At 38.6% G+C, this 15,807-nt stretch overlaps 1 long non-coding RNA gene across 1 annotated transcript in view; it reads right to left on the bottom strand.

Annotated features, from left to right (window-relative positions):
• LOC105854405 overlaps positions 1-15,807 on the bottom strand; it is a 56,196-nt gene that overhangs the window by 7,591 nt on the left and 32,798 nt on the right. The window lies entirely within an intron of this gene.

Here is a 15,807-nt window from a genome sequence, read left to right as displayed (position 1 = left end):
AGATAGATAGATAGATAGATAGATAAGATAGATAAGATAGATAGATAGATAGATAGATAGATAGATAGATAGATAGATAGATAGATAGATAAGATAGATAAGATAGATAGATAGATAGATAGATACATAGATAGATAGATAGATAGATAAGATAGATAGATAGATAGATAGATAGATAGATAGATAGATAGATAGATAGATAGATAGATAGATAGATAGATAGACAGATAGATAGATAAGAAAGAGAGAGAGAGAAGTATATCTATGAGGGACACTATGGAGGAGTGGTTGTAACTTGGGCAATAGGAATTCACCTAAAGTTCAAGGCTTTAAGATAAAATAATGCACTTTTTAGAGACTGGGTGCTCTGTTTATAGACAAATCATTTCTTATTAAAATAATCTTCTCAAATCTGTTGTTTGTCAGATGACAACTTTGTTATTGTGTCAAAGATACAATACAGTATCTAAATTAAACAAAAGAAAAAAAAAACAACTTTGTTTAAAAATAAGCCAAAGATATTAACACAAAGACATTACCACAGACATACAGATGAGAAATAAGCATATGATAAAAGATGCTCTATCATACACCATCAGGGAAATGCAAACTAAAGTGACATGCCAGTGACAAGCCAGTACATTCTTATTAAAATGGCCAATATCTGTGACACTGACAGCATCAAAAGCTGACAAGGATGTGGAGCAAAGGGGACACCCAGTCATTGCTGATGGGGATGGCAAATGGCACAGCCGATCTGGAAGACAGATGGTGACTGCCTAGAAAACAAAGCATCCTTTTACACTATGACCCAGCAATCATATTCGGCGAGATGTACCCAGAGCTGGGAACATGTCCACACTAAAAGTCTGCCTGAGTGTGGTGTTGCACCTTTGCTCATAATTTCCAAAACTTGCAAACTACCAAGATATGTTTTTGTAGGGAAATGGATACATGTACTGTGGTATGACCATACAAAGTATTATGATCCAGCGCTTAACGGAAATATTATTCAGTGCTAAAATAGGCCATGAAAGGGCAGGGAAGAACCCTCCCTGCGTGTTGATGGGTGAAAGAAGGAATTTGCAGAAGCTAAATACTGTAAGATTTCAACCGTAGGACATTGTGAGAAGAGCAAAATTATGGAGACACTAAAATGATCAATGACTGCCAGAGGTGGTCGGGAGGAGAGTGAGAGTTACAACAACTTTTAGGATGGCGAAACTATTCTGTAGGGTACCAAATTGATGGAAAGATACACGTCACTGTACATTTGTCCAGATACACACAAAGTACAACCACAAGAACCTTAATGTGGCATGCAGACTTTGGGTGGCGATAATGTGTTAGTGTCTGTCTGTCAGTGGGAAGACTGCAGCCATGGACAAGGTATCGTAACGGGGAGGTTAAATACACACGTTATGGGACCTCTCTGTACCTGTCCCTCAGTTTGGCTGTGACCCTAAAAGGGCTCTTAAAGGACAGAAGTATTCAAACAAAAATACATCATATAGTATTAAGTATAAATGTTTCTAAAGAAACATCTTCAGGAAAAGAATCTGCTCAGTATTCTGGAAGGCTTATTTTCGCATTTTATTTTAAGAAGGGAAGAAAGGCCAGCCCTACTCTGTTTTCATAATGTTGTTTTCCTAGTTCATAGAAATGGAAAGACTTGCTAAAATTTTCAGACCACAAATTTCAAACATGGATTTCAAATTCATAAACTCCTAAGCATTTGGCAAATTGACAAAGGGAAAAATGAATCCTGAAGTTGCAGGAAGAGACAAGGTAGTAAGTGAATAAATTGAAAGAAAGTTAAACATTCTTTTACCTCATGAAATTCCTCTTTAAAGTTCAGAGAGATACTTACACTAAGGATATGTCATTCTTACTTTCCTATGATAAGGTAATCAGTAGAAACTACCAATTCTTGAAACCCACGCATATATTCAATAAAACTCTACTGGGCCCTCCTTGATGGCTTAAAGCATAGTACTATGAAGCTAGCTGCAGCTGCTTCAGCACAAGTCAGATCCCTCACTGGGGACCTTACCCGCATGGCATGGCAGACCTCTCCTGTCTCCCTGTTTCTCCCCTCAGCGGTGTACTTTGTCGATCTGCCTGTTCTGCTCCCCACTCTGTCTCTGGTGAATCTTCTCTCTGCCCCTGCACCTCTGGCCTGTACCCCAGTTCTGTATGCATAAATAAATATATCTTAAAAAAAAAAAAAGACTCTACTACATTTACCTGATTTTTAAGTGAAAGAAAAAAAAAAGAACTACACTTAGCTGCTTTTGAAGGTATTTTAAAGTATAACAATAGTAGAGAAAAAGAGAATCATAGTATTAAAGGGAATTTTAAACATTGATAATTCACACCAAATTGAAGTGAATGGCTGAGAAGCTAGGATGAAATGGAATACAGAAGATGAAGAAGTACTTACACAAGTAGCAATATATCTACTTGCTTAATTGCAAAAATAAATAAATAAATAAATAGTAATATGTGATCAGAGAAAAGGTAAACAGGCATATTTGCATTTTCATTAGGATGTCTATGACACAAAATTTTTCTAGAGAGAACTCTGGTAAAGAATTAGCAGAACCATGTGGACAGATAAGCAGAAAATTCTTTATCACAGGTTAAAGTCAAACTGGCAAATCAAGAGTCATTTCATGGTGGTGAAACTATACAGCACATGGGGGAAGTGGAGGTAAGAATCTATGGGTTTAATATTGAAATCAGAGTATATTTTAAAAATACATTTAGAGAGTTGGGGAAAAAGGCAAGCTATTGATATCAAAATGTATAGTTCTCACATCTGAGAGGCAAAAAGCCTTAAAACAACAGCTAAAGATATACTAATATTCAAGAATAAGACATAAATACAGCTTTGTGGGGTAAAAAGTATGAGAAATTATAAAGAAGTTTATCATGATATTTGAGGAAGTAAAAACTGATTAAGTTTGGAATCTAGTTGTTTGAAATTATTGAAATAACTTAATGCCAAATTTACTATCAACAAATGCCACTGAATCATATAATATTAATTGTAGATTATATATTATAAACAGTGTTTTAATGTTGGTTAGAATGTGGGTCTTGCATTATACATAGCCACCAGTATGTGTATTGCTATGGGATCTATACATTTTGCTTACGAGCAACAGAGAGATTTATTCAACATTAAAACAGAACCCTAAGTCACAATTAAATTCATACAGTTCTTCAGATAAAAAGCCATATAACACTGTCCACATCCATACACTGAATTTCTGACTGTCTTAGGAGGTCGATATCATTGCTATCTAAGTACAATGAATAGTAAGTGCACTTCAGTGCAGTGTGATGAAAAAATATGTAAGTGCTCTGGCATTTATATCCAGAAGTAAGTTTTAAACAATTTGGTGAAAAATTCCATTCTTAGAACAGACAAAGACATAGATTAAAAGGACTAAGAGGACCAATGAGTAGGTATGAAATGTTTCCTCCTGGACTTTAAATGTGCTGATTTTTATAATGATAATATAGATTGTTAGGTTCCGATGTTTAGGGAATCTTTTGTATCAGAGCTAGAATTTCAATTAATAATACCCTGTTAGCAGAAGTCACTGTTAACAGTGACTTATATTTATCTAATATTTACTTGTGCCCTTTATGTGGGTCGGTCATTAGAATAAGATTCCTGATGTGTGGTCACTGGTTTCCAATATTTACAGTAATTAAAAGAGACAAAGCTGATGACTGCATTATTCTAAACAAGAAGACTGTTGACAACAATAGAAACTAGGTAAATTATATTTAAATGGAGTTTGTTGAACTGAGGCTCATACTGATCAATCCTTAAGACCATGGTTGTAATCATACATTTTGTTTCACCCATGCCTTTTAAGGGTTTATAATACAGACAAATTAGAAATAACCTCACCAAGAAGCAGAACTGAGATCATTTTGCCAATACAAATATTTCCATCATTTCAGTCTCAACCAACGCAGGATATTAAAAGGGCTGTTTAGAAGCCCTGTGCTATAGAACTCTCACAACACACATGTAAGAAGCTGATTTCATCCTGAGGTCAGCAATATGAGTAAATTCATATGCAAAGTTAAGCAGGGAGCACACATGTGTGTGTGTGTGTGTACGTGTGTGTGTGTGCGTGTAAGAGAGAGAGAGAGAACAAACAGGCAAGGTCAAGGGTCTTTTTTACCCTTTCCTCTTTATTTTCTCCAGGCAAGAGTTTGATGCCAAGCCTATTTACAAAGTTCAGCTCTGGGGTCGTGAGAATGCTGTTGCCCACAGCTGACAGTTTTATGTTCCCGAGTGCCACAGAGCTTTTTGGCTCTTCCTCATTTTTCTTAGGCCCTATGTATCCTCACCTCCTCTTCTTGTCCTGCCCCAATGATGGTTTCAAACCATACCAGGAAGCCTTGATACAGACAGCCAGACACCCAGCTCAGAGCCTTAATTTGTTGCTGGAACACATCTAACAATATTTGGGTGAGTTTTTGTGGCTATGGGATCTATGCAAGCAATCTAATATGTCTCCCTTTGAGCTAGCTACATCTCTGGAGAGAAATTGAACAGGGTTTGTACAGAGGAGCAGCTATTTGGAGAGTTACCTGCAATCGGACAAAGAAAATAATGAGCAATGGATTATTTAGTGGTCTTAAATATGATTTTCCTGTTGTCTGTCAGTCATTGTTCACACACACATCAGTAAATTTGTGGTTTTGATTTATAACCTTAACATACAGTAATAAAGAAATCCCTATGCAAAGATTGCTCTACACAGGACAAAAATCTAGAAAGTGCCTGGCCTTTCTTAACTAGAGGTCAAAAACAGCCCTGGCCACAATTTCCGGCAGAGTGTATTGTATTCACGGGTAATTAATGACTTCAGGCTACTAACTAGACCTCAGCAGTAAAAAAGAGAGAGAGAAAAAAATACAATGTATAAACAAGCTGTTTTGCATTTATTTTTTGGTCAGCTGTTTGAAAATTGGAACATGTTTTTCCCCATGGAAACAACGATATAAATTGTGGTTAGGTTCTTAAGATAGTCAACAAAAAAGTCTACTGGACCAATAATGGAATTGAAATACAATACTAATGTCTTTAACCCAAGGTTCAGACACTGATGGCAAGAACCATGGGGAACCCCTGGAGGAAGGAATACAGGGAGAGACATTCTCCTTAATGTTCCCATACTTCCCATACTAAAGCGATTGTTGACACCCTAAAGTAGCATTTGCTGGATGTTTTTTCTTAAAAAAGAAAAGAAACATGTTTCTGTGCTTCAAAGTTTCGAAAAAGAAGAAAATTTAGCATTATCATAAAATCACAAAGTAGTAATAAACTTTATGACATATGTGTGAAACAATGAAATAGTTGGTTACAAACAAAACTCAAGATTCAAATCATCTACCTATCATCTGTCTAGATCTAACTATTGTCTGTCTAAACTATCATCTGTCTACACTATTTACCTATAATCTATCTACTTTATCTACATATGGAAAACTCTGGAAAGATAGAATTGTCATTTTTCATTTGTGTAAGTTATATTCTTCTGAAGAGTTGCTATGATGCTTTTCTGGGTCAAACGTTCCAAATTGTATTTGCTGGGACAGTCTGTCTGCTAATTACTTCTTTTCAATAGGTACTGCCAATCTATCTCAAGAAAAGTGGTTCTCACATTCCAACAGCAGTAAATATGAGTAGTTCTGGAAAAATATTAAAATGAACTGGTTTGTCTTTAGTGATCTCTGGAGTCACAATTCTTTTGGCTGTATATTGCCTCTCCTACCCCCAAGTCCCCAACGACTTGTAGACTCTGTAAACCTCTCTGCTGTGTCTGACCTTCATAGCCAATTCTCTCATGACATTATTGATCCTCTTGCACTATTACTAAGAAAGTGCCTCTTCTCTACAATTGCCATGTACAAGTGCCTTCAAAAATTGCATCTTCCTATGTGGGAAAATTTGCCAAATAAATGCATCTTCAAAGCTGATTTCTTTTCGGAATGAATTTTCATCTTGAGGAGTAAATGTTTTCCACACTGAGTATTATTCATAATTCAGGAGATACAAAATGGCTTATTTCAAAAAGAAGAATTGAAATGTTCCTAAATAGGTTGTGACTGGAGACAAAGAAAATATTCATCAACCGTTTTAGAAATGGCTATATGTTTTGACTTACTCCATTTGCAAGATACAGTTAGGGATATGACTAAAAGTATAGAGAAAAGGGACTCAAACAGGGTTGCTTAAAAGGCAGAAACAAGATAGCAGCAAAGGCTATTATGACACATTCATATGAAAAGAATAAATCCTCACACCACACAGATAGGATGCTAAAGACATGAGAAGTAAAAGCCACACAGTATTAAAGGAAGCCTGAAATGTAAAAGACCAACTTCTAATACATATTTTAGAATTGGCTTCATAAAAAACTCTATTAATCAAATGGTAAAGAGTCATCCTCAGGGATAGATATCTTAAATAACAATTTGAATGCCTGTCTCGTACTCGGTGTTTGTACAGCTCTCAAAACATGAGGTTAATAAGGTTTTAAAAAGAAAGTCTTAGAGGCAAAAGTCAAAAATCAGAAACTTTCTGCGCCTGCACGGACCCAGTTGTGGCCCCTCGAAAACAAGCTGCAAAAAACACAAATTCAAATTTGGTCAGTGGGTCTTTCAAAGCAACAGCAGCCTTTTTCGCCTTCACCACTTCCCACCCCTCGATAGTGCAGGTGCCTGGTTCTTGTTCCCATCTCTCCATTGCATAGAATAAAAATAAATAAATAAAGACACACAGGCTCCTTGTCATTACCATGCTCAGCAACAAGCATTTCAACTGGGGTTTATGAGGTCATAAATTATTGTTCCTTGTCCTGGCAAGTAGCTTTTTTGAAAGGCCACATCCGGTCTTTGGGGGACCAGCTTTTATTATGCATTTCATATTGAACCAAAGGTCAAATTAATTGACCTGATCTATGTGGAAAACCAGCTGGTTGCCTAGAGAAGTAAAATCTTTTACAGAGACTTTAGGGACAAGTAAACAACAGAAAAACTCAATCTGATGGCAGCTGAAACTTCCAATTAGAATGAAAGTAAATTTGGAGGAATTTAATCTTTAACAATCGGTTGAAAAATCAATGATAATTATGTTTTCTCTAAGGTAGAGTGAAGCCAATGAGATTCCAAATGGCACAGACAGCTTCACACATATTTCCCGTCATTCTTCACGAGTTACGAGGTTGAGAGAGGGAGCAGACATTAGAAGTCAGTCATTCTGTGATGCGAAGGGCAAATGTTGCTTCCCTACCTTGGATTACTAAATTATCTAGAGGCTGACAGAAGTCATTTAAAACTCAAGGAGTGAACACTAGAGTGAGGGTTTCCCCAAAGAAATATAAAATTGATACTCTCTGTCCTCTAAATTTCCCAGTATTTTATATGATGGCACAAGAAGACTTGAAAATATGATGTCATAATCTAACCATGGGGGGATTAATTTATTTTTTCTAAAACATCCATTTCTCCATTTACTCATCTAGTATAATCATTCCTGGATCTCCTAAGATCTGTGAGAATCAAACTAGCCAATGTAAATAATTATCTTCACATTTAGGACCTGGCAATCAGCAATTAAAATGTTAGCTTTTATATTCTTCCACCCCTTTTTAAGCTAAAATAATGCTGGTTATGTTGTCTCAAAACAACCAAATGTAATTTGTCCCCACCTATAACACACGAAAATTAAACTGATGTCTCCAATTTATTAGCTGTAGGCTTTATTTCTCTCCTTGTCAACTTTTATTTACAAATACAGGGTCTCACAGAGTTTCAGGGGAGAAATGATCTTGGATGGTCAAGATTTGTGCCATTCAAGACATTTTGATATAACGGACCATTCTTGATTCTGATGTGTATATTGAGCACATATAGGTGAAGTTAGCAAGAATATGAAGAAATAACAAGAGAAATTAGTTGAAAGGTCTCTGCCAGGGGGTCACCTCCCCACTCTCCATGACCCTTCTTTCAACTACTGGGCAAACTTAGGATTCTACGGTGAAGAAGAAGGAGGAGGAGGAGGAGGAGCTATTTTGAATTGTTCTGTGTAAACAAAATAGGTAAAGTGGATTTCAAGGGTGAGATTTTCATGCTCTCACAAAGCTGACCTCAAGTGAGGGCTGGTTAGACCATCCAGCACAGAAAAGATTAAGCTGCTCTGTGCACATCTGCTTGGTAGAATGCTGAAAAAGTTAATGGCTGTGCAAAGGGTTTGAACTTCTAGCTGAGGTCAGAAGCAGGGTGATTTAGTGTCTTCAGTAAACAGACTTGCAATGAGGGAAAATGAAATTTGGTTTCATTTGGGCCAGCACAAAGAGAATGTCAATAAGACGTTCAGTGCTCAAACATGAAGTTCAAGGCTCATATGATAACTGAGTTGTTTGTGAAGATCAACTCATTGTTACTGTCAGTAATGATGATCTCTCTTCATGGAAGCCAACCTAGGGTATAATTTTAGAAATGGGAGGAAATCACTCAGTAAATCTGCAACAAAATCAAAGCAAAAAGAAAGAGGAGATGAATGAAGTCCGCACACCTGAGCACTGGGTTGATCTGTGTTCTCAGAAGCTGTGTGAGTACACGGAATTCCTGAGCAACAGCCTGGAATCTTCCCAGGTGGATCCATACACAACATTGATTTTACATTACAAACCCTGTCAGCCAACAGCTTTTAAAATTCCTGATTTTGCTTATCAGCTCTGGGTTAGTGAGAAAAAAAGTGAAAACAAAAGAACAGGTTCACAATCAATAGAACAAATGCAGCTGTTGGTCTGAGAACTGAAGATGTGGAGAAGAGTGGGCAGCTAGAATGAGATGCCTCGGAAAAGAAGGGTTTTCTATTTTTCCAGGGATGGAATGATAACAGTTCTTTTAATTTATTTGAAGGGGCTGCTGTTAGCTCTCTAGCATCCTAGGCAAAGACTCAGCCAGAGGCATCCTCTCAAAGGAGAAAGTTGACTTCATGGAGCCAAGCAGCACCTGCTTAGCAGATTTGCTGGAGTAACTTGAGATAGGTAATGCTTGCTGATGAGCACAGGCGTTTTTAGTGCCTTATAAGTCCTGGAGAAGGAGTCAAATGGGCTCGCTTGAGGCATAACAGACCAAGTTTGGGACAGGGCTGCTGAGATTCCTCTGGCTGGCTTCTGGGTCTCTGCATCTCCTGGTGAAAGGCAGGACCGTGCACAAGGAGCTCGCCACTGGGTACCCCGGGAACTTTCAGTGAACCTGAAAGCCCCCACATCTGGCTATAGCTCTCTCTTGTTTGCTTTCGGTTATGCACATAGAAGACCACCCTGGCTGTCGATCCAGAGATGCCCAGCCTTTTACACAGGGCCAGCGAGGCGGAGAAGCTGTACCTCACCTGGGCCCAGAGCAAGGGCCCTGCATTGTCAACTCGAATTTGTTTTATGAATGTCACTCCTTTTTTTTTTTTTTAAAGATTTATTTATTTGTGCATACAGAACTGGGGTACAGGCCAGAGGCTCAGGGGCGGCAAGAGGCTTCGCCAGAGACAGAGTGGGGAGTAGAACAGGCAGATCAACAAAGTACACTGCTGAGGGGAGCAGCGGGCGGGTCAGGAGAGGTCTGCCGCGCCATGTGGTCACCTCTGGGGCAGGCGGGGATCAAACTCATGCGGAAGTGGCTTTAGCTTCTTGGTGCTGTGCTTTAACCCGCTGCGCCACCAGGGAAGGCCGAATGTCGCTCTTAAAGGGGCTTCACAGTGGCAAGCACCCATTTATCACCCTTTTCTGCTTATTCCTTCTCCGCCAGGTATAAACTGTTGTCACAGAGAGGGGATACTGGGCCAGGCAGGGATACTGCCCAGCGTTTACCCTTGCAAAAGAGAAAGCCGGTTGGTTATTTGACCCACGTGATGACTCTCATTCAACAGATTTTGTCTCACTTGGTGACAGGATTATGTCTGCTCAGTGACAGTTCAGATTGTTTCCCTTCTACAAAATTAGATTCTACCTGGGAGAAAAAAAGATTAAGTAGAAGAACAGGTTGTCAAAGAACTTGTAGACCATGATATTGTACAACCTAAAAAGTCAACATATTAGGCCCTCTCTGGTGGCCAGTGATTTAAAGCTCAGCACTACAAAGCTAAAGCCACTGCAGCATGAGTTCGATTCCCAGCCAGGGAGTTTAACCACGTGGCACAGCAGACCTCTCCTGACCCGCCCGCTGCTCCCCTCAGCAGTGTACTTAGTCCATCTGCCTGTTCTGCTCCCCACTCTGTCTCTGGTGAAGCCTCTCACCGCCCCTGCACCTCTGGCCTGTACCCCAGCTCTGTATACACAAAAAAATATACTTACATATATATATATTAGAAGGAGACAAATCAACATGCTAAAACAGAACAGTAGCCTGTCGCTCCCCCTGGAAAGAACTGACATTCTAAGGTTTTCAGAAAGGCATTGTGATTTGCTTTTGATTCTTGTTCCAGAAATCCATTAGTTTTAATTAGTCTTATTTTTTTTTTAACTGTCATATACACAGAATCAATAGAAGCCCATCAACAAATGGGAGTGTGGGGGATGGAATAAAAGGCAAGTCAATATCTGGTTTTTATTCAAAATCTTTTTTCTTGAAATTCTGAAATTCCAGGGATGCTGCATCACAGGACAAGTTAAAAAATTATGTGGGGGTGGAGTGGGGAATGGGATCAAAAACGGGGGGGGGGGAAGGGAGGGAAATGCACGGGACTATGGTGGTGGCACAGGGGTGATTTGGTGATGGGAAACCCGTGGGGATTACAATTGAGATGAAAAAAAAAATGTGAAAAATGATGTAAAAATAAACTTTTTAATAAAAAAAAAATAAAAAATAAATAAAAAAAAATAATGAAATTTTTACCTCTTAGAATATTTTTCTTATCTCCAGACAGCTGATATATATTTCTAAATATAAATGGTAGGATGTTATTTTCCCTTATATTTGACATAAAAACAAAAACAAAAAAGAAGAAACAAAACAACAGGGGCCTCCCTGGTGGCAGAAAGGTCAAAGTTTCGGCACTACGACACTTGTCTCCAGCCACCGCAACCTGAGTTCGATCCCTGGACCGCTGGCCTGGAAGCTGACCCACGGGGCGCAACAAGACTCTGCTGTCCTTCACTGCTCCCCTCAGCAGAGTAGATCCACGTGATCTGTTCCCCACTCTTGTCTCTGGTGAACTTTCTTACTTCCCTGCACTGCTGATCTGCACCTCAGTTCTATCACCCCCCCGCCCCAAAACAAAACAAAACAAACAAAAACACAGACATGATATAGGTTCTCCTTGCCTTCCATCAACAGTGATGAGTCCTGGGGGAGGATGTAAGTTACTTGGAGGCCTCAAACCACCACACCATGTACAACCACCCTCCCTCCTACACCTGACAGATCCAGAAGCCCCCCACAGTGTCCTCTACCCAGTGTAGTGTCTAGAGAACTTTCCCAGAGAGTCTGTTGCTCCTTGCCATTCTGCAAACTAGTTGTCCACAAGTCAATTGACTTCTGGATGAGAATTGCCATCTTGAAGTTGCGTAACAGCTGTGAGGAGTTTGCTTATAATCACACGTGCTGATTCATTATCAGGAAGGTGTTCCATAGAGACAACATCCCTGCAAAGCAGGAAGGATTGATTCACAGAGGAATCTTTATTCCTGATCACAGGCTTTCTAATGACACACCTTAGACCTCTAAAGATCTTGGTCTTTGGAGTACACTCCTTGGGCATACCACTTATGGAATTTTCACTGCAAATAACCAGGATTATGACTAGCTAGGGGCATATGAGCATAAAGGAAAGGCTCCACCGCATTTTGGGGGTGAACGGAATGAGTCTTGTTCATTTCCAAATCATCGCCATGTAGGTGTTTGGCAATCAACATGCAAAAGGTCTACATTTCCACTGCAGAGAAGATGTGCCAGATAAATAAATCCAAGTTGACACCATTCCCAGAAAGAAATATTGCATGTTACTAACTCATTATAGCAAAAGTTTCAGAATTTGGATCAGGTTACGGCTTATACTCCATACACCAAGATCTTTAGAGGTTGCCGGCTAAGATATGTTGCTAGAAAGTATGAGATCAGGAATAAAAGTTCTGTGAATCAACCCTCCCTGCTTACGGGAACGTCTCTATTGACCAGCTTTCTGATAATGAATCAGAAAAGCAAATTTATTGTTAGAATGGGTCTCAAATATCAAGGGTGGGTCTCTTTTTAAGAAAGGACTTATTGTTGATCATTCCTTACCTGGTCTATGGAGTTCCCTTACACCTGGGATAGGGATTTGCCAGACCTCCACCATCTTTTCATTGAGAGGTTTTAAAGGCAAAGAGACATCGGCAGTGGTCACCTCTCTCGAGATTTGTTCGTTCCATAAAATGGACATGAGCTGATCATGGTTTATCTCAACATCTACACACCCTAACACGTGGCAATGATTTGACTGAGTCCTTAGATTTTACTTTATGTGATGCTGTCTCTGATATAATCTTTCTGAGAAAATTTGAGTTTCTTCTCAGTCTTGTACTAAACTTTATTAAGAGAGTTTATACATAGGTAGAGAATTAGATTAGTAGCCAAGACATAACCAATGTCTGGTTCCCTCAAACTAACGGATGGAATTGATGAACTGGAAATTAGAAAACAAACACTTAGGAATCTGGTCTCATTTCCCTCATACAGATTTTGGGGAAGAGGTTTATAATGTGCCTTCCCAGTTATATTTTTAATTGGGCCATCGTAAGAAGTAACTTTATTTCCTAACTGACCAAAGTTGTAAAGATGGAAAAAGAAACTGGCAGGAATGGGGTGGATCAGACCTGAAATGGAAGTACCCAGTCTACGGGACTTTGCCCCCAGACACATCACTCCTCTGGGGGTACTGACAACATCCCAGAGACCATGCTAACTTCTCTGCCTTGGTAGTGTCAGACGTTGCATGCTACACTTCTGTCTGGGGAAAGATAGATGTCCATTAATTCTCCAGATGTGCTGTCTGTCCAATATTCGCATCTGGAAATGTTTAAATAAATGATACATTTCCCTTCCCCCCTCCCCATCTCAGTGTCCTGGATTCCTGTCCACAGCCTGTTCATATCTTTCTTGATCTCCATTCACACTACTAGCAATTCTTCCTCCTACTCTCTATATAGTAACATCGTGTCATAACATTTTTTAAAAGCCATTTGTTTGCAAATGGTAGTGTAACCTGTGGACGCAGAATGAATTTTCACTGATGTGCTGACACTGCCACCTAGTGGCCAAAATGGATGACTGTTTTCTTCTCATTGAAATAATTCGTTTGTGAATCCTCTAGAATTCAATGAACTGGCAAATATTTCTGGAAGTATTTTTTAATGTAGGACACACATAGCGAACAAAGAACACAAAGTGCCCCATTCAGAAACAATTGCACGATAATTGAACTTTGATTCGGATATACTCATGTTGAGTTTTAATAAGCATTATGCTTTTGGTATAATTTTATGTCTACACAAAATTTGCTAGCAGAGTACAAGAGTTCTTCGATCCAGCTGATCTATCCCCCTTATGATAACATCTTACATCCCCATGGTTCATTTGTCAAAACTAAGAAATTTACTTTGATGCATTACTATCAAATATGACTATTGATTAACCACAGACTCATTTGGATTTTGTCATTTTGCTTTCAAATAATGTTCCTTTGCTGTCCAACACTGATTCAGGATAACTCATTACATTTTAAGACTTCTGAATCTCTTTGGACTTGTTCTTTTAGGTACAATTATATCCCACCCCAATTACATTTCGATGGTAATAAAAACGAAAGCAAAAGAAAGTAAGCATTGCAATTAGTTATTTTATAACTAAATATATAACTTATTATGTATGAATCTATATAATTATTAACTATTATATTCTCATGAGGGTATTTTCAAGGTTTGAAATGTTTTAAGGTGATTAGAAAAACGACAATGCTTAGGAGAACAGAAAGAAATATGTTGAATCCAGTTAAAGAGAAACCTGCCTTCCATTCCCCCCAGGGAGTGACCCAAATGGAGAGTCAGACCTCTCCTGTCTGCCCACTGCTCCCCTCAGCAGTGTACTTCCTCCATCTGCCTGTTTTGCTCCCTGTCTCTGATGAATCCTCTCACCCTCCTGCACCTCTGGCCTGCACCCCAGAGCTGGGTGCTTAAATAAATATTTTTAAAAATTGCTATTTCTTACTTCTATCCTGTCATATGCTCAGCATAAATCTACACAGGGAGTTACTGTGTGCAGTATAGGGGAACCGAGCAGATAACTGGAAATAAAACCATAGATGGCAACAACAGAACTGAAGTGACCAGAGTGGGAGGAGGAGGTGAGGGCAAGGACCGGGGGGTCTTGGATGGTGGTGGGGGGAGAAAAGTAAAGGGATGATAATAAAAAATATACAGAGACAAAGCTTATTCCATTGATTTGTTCATCCATTCAGCTCTCAAATAGCTTCTACCATGAGCTGTTTGTTGCTCTAGATTTTAGATGTGCAGGAATAAATTATACCAATGATTTCATGAAGCATCACATATGAAAATAAAAAAAAAACAGCTGGAAACATTTGTTTTTCATGATCAAGTATGATACTAAGTTCAGTTTTTCTGTTGGGAATGCCTTCAGGTTAGTTCAGGTCACTTCCATGGTATGGGCTGACTTTATGGTCAGTCGAGGATGCTGAATACAGGAAGCTGTTTTGCACATCTATTGATGATCTTGATCGCTTGGGTTGTCTGGTCGTCTATGTTTTCGCAAATTTTTCTGTTCATTAATGAGAGGGACCAAGAGAAGAGAAAACCATGTTTTCTTTCCTCGGATATTTTTCCTTTCTGGTGCTCTTCCTTTTTCTTGAATTTCTATGAATTTCTCTAGGGTGTAATCTCCTTCCAGACTAGAGAACTGCTGTTAGCCTTTCTTTTAGAGCAATCGATTCTGTAATTCCCATAATCGAGAATGATTTTAAGTCCCTTTTATTCCACAAGGATATAGTCAGGATTCTGAGCTGGGAGCTTGTCTGTTTCAGCACATTGAAGATGTTTTTGTCTGGCTTTTAGGCTGTCAGTCTTCTGATTAGGAATTTCTAGATATTCTAGTCATTCAAATCCCTTGACATTACTTGTCATTTTACTCTCTGTCGTCACAATTTAAAAAAAAAAAAAAACAAAAAAGTCTTTGATTTCCTACAGTTTAAGTTTATTTAAGATATAGCTAGTTTTCTTTGACTTTGATATTTTTTTTTCCTTTGGCCAAAAATATCAAGCTTTCTTGGTAGTTAATTCAAAAAATATGAATATGGGAAAAAATCCAAGAAAACATTGTAATCCATGATTTTCTTTCAGATTTTCACGACCATCTTGGATCATTTCATCCCATCCTACTGAATCATTAACTGACCCGTTACAATTCTTCTTGTAAGTAATATTTTTACCAACATTGCAACTGGAATCTATTTCACTAAACCTATTGGAATTTTTTTAGTCCTTATACTTATGGACAGTTCTGAAGCTTGTAATCCAATTAACTGCTCACTTCCAGAGAATGATATCAACTATATAATGAAACACACCTTTATTTTCCCTCCTCTTGCTCAGAGTTCTAGGTCTGTATTTTAATACAATTCCCAAACAATAATCAGTGGTATAGCTTTCCTTATTGTGGATTTATATCTCACTTCTATATCTCTGGTCGGTGCTTATATGACTGTGGTCTAGACCTTTT

Source organism: Condylura cristata, unplaced genomic scaffold (assembly GCF_000260355.1).
Source record: "Condylura cristata isolate star-nosed mole 26May11 unplaced genomic scaffold, ConCri1.0 scaffold00038, whole genome shotgun sequence".
Lineage (NCBI taxonomy): Eukaryota > Metazoa > Chordata > Mammalia > Eulipotyphla > Talpidae > Condylura > Condylura cristata.
The sequence above is the reverse complement of the archived record's forward strand: the minus strand, read 5'-3'. Positions and strand labels throughout refer to the sequence as shown.